A 6,230-nucleotide genomic window follows, 5' to 3' on the forward strand; every position below is an offset into this window, starting at 1 on the left:
TCTTCTATAAGTTGCTGTCCAGTTTTCCAACACTATTTGTGGGAGAGACTGTCTTATTTCCAGTATATATTCTTTCCAGCTTTGCCAAAGATTAGTTGACCATAGAGTTGTGGGTCTATTTCTGAGTTGTTTATTCTGTTCCTTTGATTTAAGTGTCTGTTTTTGTACTAGTATTGTACTGTCTTGATGATTACAGCTTTGTCATACAGCTTTAAGTCTGGAATTGTATTGCCTCCAGCATTGGTTTTCTTTTTCACATTAATTTGGCTACTCAAGGTCTTTTCTGGTTCCATACATATTTTAGAATTGTTTGTTTCAGCTTTGTGAATATTTTTGCTGTTATTTCAATAGGTATTGCATAGAATGTGTAGATTGCTATGGGTAGCATAGACTTTTAACAATATTTTTCTTCCAATCCATATATATGGGATGTTTTTCCTTTTTTTGTGTCTTAATCAATATATTTCATAAGTGTTCTATAGTTTTTCATTATATAGATCTTTTACCTCTTTGGTAAATATAACAGTAAGTTGATTTTTTTATCATATGACTTTGCTGAATTCATGTATTAGTTCTACCACTGTTTTAGTGGAGTCCTTTAGGTTTTCTACATAGAGTTTCATGTCCTCTGTGCAGATTAAAAGTTTGACTTCTTTGCAAAATAGGATGCTTATTTCTATTTGCTGCCTGATTGCTGAGACTTCCAGTGCTGCATTGAACAACACTAGTGAGGCTCTCTGCTCCTCCCCGCCCAACAGACAGCCGCATCTTCTGGTGCAGCCCTAGGCGCGCCCCCGAGGCACGATGGTGAAGGTCGGAGTGAACGGATTTGGCCGTATTGGGCGCCTGGTCACCAGGGCTGCTTTTAACTCTGGCAAAGTGGATATTGTCGCCATCAATGACCCCTTCATTGATCTCAACTACATGGTGTACATGTTCCAGTATGATTCTACCCACGGCAAATTCCACGGCACAGTCAAGGCTGAGAACGGGGGATCCCTGGGTGGCGCAGTAGTTTGGCGCCTGCCTTTGGCCCAGGGCGTGATCCTGGAGACCCGGGATCGAATCCCACATCGGGCTCCCGGTGCATGGAGCCTGCTTCTCCCTCTGCCTGTGTCTCTGCCTCTCTCTCTCTCTCTCTCTCTCTCTCTGTGACTATCATAAATAAATAAATAAATAAATAAATAAATAAATAAATAAATAAAAAAAAGGCTGAGAACGGGAAACTTGTCATCAACGGGAAGTCCATTTCTATCTTCCAGGAGTGAGATCCCGCCAACATCAAATGGGGTGATGCTGGTGCTGAGTATGTTGTGGAGTCCACTGGGGTCTTCACCACCATGGAGAAGGCTGGGGCTCACTTGAAAGGCGGGGCCAAGAGGGTCATCATCTCTGCTCCTTCTGCTGATGCCCCCATGTTTGTGATGGGCGTGAACCATGAGAAGTATGACAACTCCCTCAAGATTGTCAGCAATGCCTCCTGCACCACCAACTGCTTGGCTCCTCTAGCCAAAGTCATCCATGACCACTTCGGCATCGTGGAGGGCCTTATGACCACCGTCCATGCCATCACTGCCACCCAGAAGACCGTGGACGGCCCCTCTGGGAAGCTGTGGTGTGACGGCCGAGGGGCTGCCCAGAACATCATCCCTGCTTCCACTGGCGCCGCCAAGGCTGTGGGCAAGGTCATCCCTGAGCTGAACGGGAAGCTCACTGGCATGGCCTTCTGTGTCCCCACCCCCAATGTATCAGTTGTGGATCTGACCTGCCGCCTGGAGAAAGCTGCCAAATATGACGACATCAAGAAGGTAGTGAAGCAGGCATCGGAGGGACCCCTCAAGGGCATCCTGGGCTACACTGAGGACCAGGTGGTCTCCTGTGACTTCAACAGTGACACCCACTCTTCCACCTTCGACGCCGGGGCTGGCATTGCCCTCAATGACCACTTTGTCAAGCTCATTTCCTGGTATGACAATGAATTCGGCTACAGCAACCGGGTAGTGGACCTCATGGTCCACATGGCCTCCAAGGAGTAAGAGCCTCCTGGACCACCAGCCCCAGCAAGAACAAGAGGAAGAGAGAGGCCCTCAGCTGCTGGGGAGTCCCTGCCCCAACTTAATCCCCCAACACACTGAGAATCTCCTGACCTCCAATTTACATCCTAGACCCCAAGGAAGGGGAGGGGCTTGGGGAGCCCTACCTTGTCATGTACCATCAATAAAGTATACTGTACCCAGCCAAAAAAAAAAAAAAAAAAAAAAAAGAACAACACTAGTGAGAGTGGACATCCCTGTCATGTCCTTGACCTTAGGGGAAAAGCTCTCAGTTTTTCCCCATTGAGGATGATATTAGCTGTGGTTCTTTCGTATATTGCCTTTTAAGATATGTTCCTTCTAACCCTCTTTTCTTGAGGTTTTTATCAAGAAAGTATGCTTTATTTTATCAAATGCTTTTTCTGCATCTAGAATGATCACTCTTTTTAATTTTAATCATTCTAATAGGTACCAAATAGTATCCCATTGTGGCTTATGTAGTATTTCCCAGATGAGTAATGTTATTAAGCAACTTTTCATGTACTTATTAGTCACCCTTATACGTCCTTGAGTGAAGTTTCTGTTTAAATTATATTCCTATTTTCTCAGGGGTCTCAAGAACTCCATCAAGCATGCTACTTTAACAGAAGGATTTACAAGACTCAAACAGGTTTTACTCATGGTTAACATTTCTTACAGAAGAAGTATACACAGCAAGAGCAATAGGAACAAGATATCCATTGCGTGGATTAGAGTGATTAGACACAGGTTTCCACATCCTTTCCCATCTGCAGTCACATAGTATATACTTTTTCACTGGCTGTGAAGTGCAGGGACATATGTGGAGACTGTACAGTGAAGCCCATTCAAATCTGAGTCCAAGGCTTTTATGGAGGGTCACACCCATAGGTACATCGTAATATGCAACTAGGTATAATAACCAAAACTCATGACCCCAATGATGAAATCATGTGCATATCATCAGTCTCAACGTTTGTGAAAAGCAAGTCTTACAAGATACTGTAACATGGCCCTTTGATCCAAGTGTATACAATAAAATCCTCAATTGTTAACAGAAAGAATAATCAAATATAACATTCCCAGAGGTTGTACAATGATTAGTACTGGCTCCAAGCTCTCTTGGAGATGTGTGAGGGGTGAGCAATAAGACCTTCAGTGTTAAGTCTTTTCTCATACCCATTTTATTATTGGGTTGTTAGTTTGCTTCTTTTAGGAATTCTTAATATATCCTGTTACAATCCCTTATTAAATATATGGTTTGTAAAGATTTTTCCCCAGTTTTTGGTTTGTCCTTTTATTCTCCTAACAGTATCTTTTGAATAGCAGCAATTTTTGATATTGGTGAAGTCAATTTTATCAATTTGTTCTTTTATATATTGTGTTTTGGGTATCATTTCTAAGAAATCTTTGCAAAACCTAAGATTTTAAATATGTTTTTCATGTTTCCTTCTAGTATTTTTATAGTTTCAGGTTTTTACATCTAGGTCTATGATTCATTTTGAGTTAAGTTTTGTAGATGGTTTGACCTGAAGTATCTTAAAGCAAATCTTTGACATCAGATCTTTTAACTCATATATATTTGGCATGTATCTCCAGCAGATGAGGAAAATGTCAAAAACATAATCCCAATATCTTTATCATAATTACTTACTAGCATCTGGTACTCAATCTGTATTCAAATTTCTCCCAAATACCTTTTGGTTTGTTTAAGATCCAAACAAAATAGACATATTGAATTATGTTGGCATGTTTCTTAAATCTCCAGCAATCTGTAACAATCTCTTTATCTAATTTTCCTGTTAATTTTTTATAATAATAATTCAGTTCACTTTTGCCAAGAAATTTCCACGTTCTGGATTTGGCTGGTTGTATATTGGTGTTTTTTTTTTTTTTTTTAACATACTGCTCTGCCATTTCTTGATTTATTAATCTTTGACATTATATATTATTAGACATTATATAATCTGTGCTGTGAAACATGAGGATCTGGCTAACCTAACTACTCTCTACTTCCATCTCTTTAGTTATCCCTTCAACATCTTTAGCAATGGAATAAGCATGGGAAAATTTTTTTAAAGATTTTACTTATTTATTCATGAGAGACACTGAGAGAAGCAGAGACATAGGGAGAGGGACAAGCAGGCTCCCTGTGGGGATCCTGATGTGGGACTCGATCCCAGGTCCCCAGGATCATGCCCTGAGCCAAAGGCAGATGCTCAACCACTGAGCTATCCAGGTGTCCCTAAACACGGGAGATTTTTGAAGAATTAATATGTATGACTATTTGTCTTTCCCCAAGTAATGTCTTTGTTTAGCCTTACCTATACCATAAACTTTCATATTCTCTAATAACTAGCTTTTGTCTAATGCAGTAACAGTGGGAGAATGGAGAATGGAGACTTGAGAAATATCTCAGAAGAAGATCTGACAGTATTGAATGAGTGAAGAAGAAGGGAAGGACTGTAGAATTACTGTTCAGTTTCTGGCTTCAACTGAGTACATAGTGGTACCACTTAGAATAATAGAAGAGGATGACTAGGTTTGGGGAAAGGACAGGGGATACAGAAGAATATTAATTTAGTTTTTGACATTGAGATATGAGGTACTTTAAACTCAAGTAGAGATCTCCAATAGACCACTGGAATTATGGATCTGGAGATTAAAAGAGAGATGTGCGCTTGAGGTACAGATTTGAAGGTCATCAGTTTTATGGGTGATAGTTGAAGCCATGGCATGGATAATATTGCCCAGGGAATGTGTAAAGAGTAAGGAAAGAGGAAGACAAAAAACAAAACCTTAAAGAACACCAAGATTTAAGGAGAAAGAAATAGTGTTGCAGTATGTGATGAGTACCATAATATTAATTTGCACTAGATACCCTAGTGACTCAAAATAAGATGATCAACTAGGTTGGGAAAAGTTATCATAAAAGGTTTTACTTTGGTTTAGATACTGAAGAATATATAAAAGTGTGCTAATGGGATGAGGAGCAGGAAAACAGACAAACTCATCCACTTAACAAGGAAAAGAGAGGACTTCAAATGAGAAATCTTTCAACTATTCTCACCCTGACATACTCCTGTCTAAATAAAGCAATGTTCCTCAAAGTGTGGTAAATAATTTACTTGGAAGAGAATCACAAAGGGGCTTTGCAAAAAACACATATATTTAGGTTCCACCTTAGAACCTACTGAATCAGAATCATTGGGGAGGGAGGTACTGAAGAATCTGTGCTTTAAACAAGTTCTCTAAATGATTCTGAAGTAGATGGTTTGTGCACAAAATTTTGTACAAACTAAAGTGTGACCACGGGAACTTTCAGCTAAAGTGGAATGGATGAAGTCAAAGAATTGTGATCTTCAAGTTGCTACTATCTTTTTGCTAGTTTTAGCAGGAAGTCCTAGTGGGAAAATGGGAAAAATGTAGGTTATGTAAGAATATAATTGATTCAATCTGTTTTCCTTTATTTAGAAGGAAAAGTGAACCAGGTAAGACTAAGAGCAGAGCAGTTTTCCTTTGAGCTGGTCCCAAGTCAACCACGAAGAACATACAGGCACCTGGATTACAAAGAAATCAAGAATTGATTTTGTGGGGATCCCTGGGTGGCGCAGCGGTTTGGCGCCTGCCTTTGGGCCAGGGCGCGATCCTGGAGACCCGGGATCGAATCCCACATCGGGCTCCCTGTGCATGGAGCCTGCTTCTCCCTCTGCCTGTGTCTCTGCCTCTCTCTCTCTCTCTCTCTCTTTGTGTGACTATCATAAATAAAATTAAAAAAAAAAAGAATTGATTTTGTGGATTGAATGTAGTCATTAAAGCAACAACAACACACTCATGAATTCCTTTAATTTTGTTTTTCCTTTTCAGCTAGTTACCTGGCATTTTATACTCAGCATTTCCTATTGAATTCATCTCACCTGAAGTCACTCAATGTTTAGTTTTTCATTTAATCAACAATTCTAGGGTTAAAAATTTCCATATTTTCTATAATTTTTATCCTAAAAAGAGGAAATCTCAAGTCAAGTCATTGTCTACTGTTCAGTCAGAAAATGTTTCTAGGTCTTCATAAAAAAGATAAACTATATGTTTGGGAATATATTATTTGAAGTACATAGTGAAATGGATTACTCTTGAGAATTCCATTCCATACTCTTGAGAAAGTGCCTTTAGGGAATCCCA

The 6,230-nt window shown here is 39.9% G+C and overlaps 1 pseudogene; it reads left to right on the plus strand.

Moving 5' to 3' along the window:
• Positions 1-759: 759 nt before the first annotated feature.
• LOC118353653 (glyceraldehyde-3-phosphate dehydrogenase-like) lies at positions 760-3,322 on the plus strand (annotated as a pseudogene).
• Positions 3,323-6,230: the final 2,908 nt, after the last annotated feature.

Source organism: Canis lupus, chromosome X (genome assembly GCF_003254725.2).
Source record: "Canis lupus dingo isolate Sandy chromosome X, ASM325472v2, whole genome shotgun sequence".
Lineage (NCBI taxonomy): Eukaryota > Metazoa > Chordata > Mammalia > Carnivora > Canidae > Canis > Canis lupus.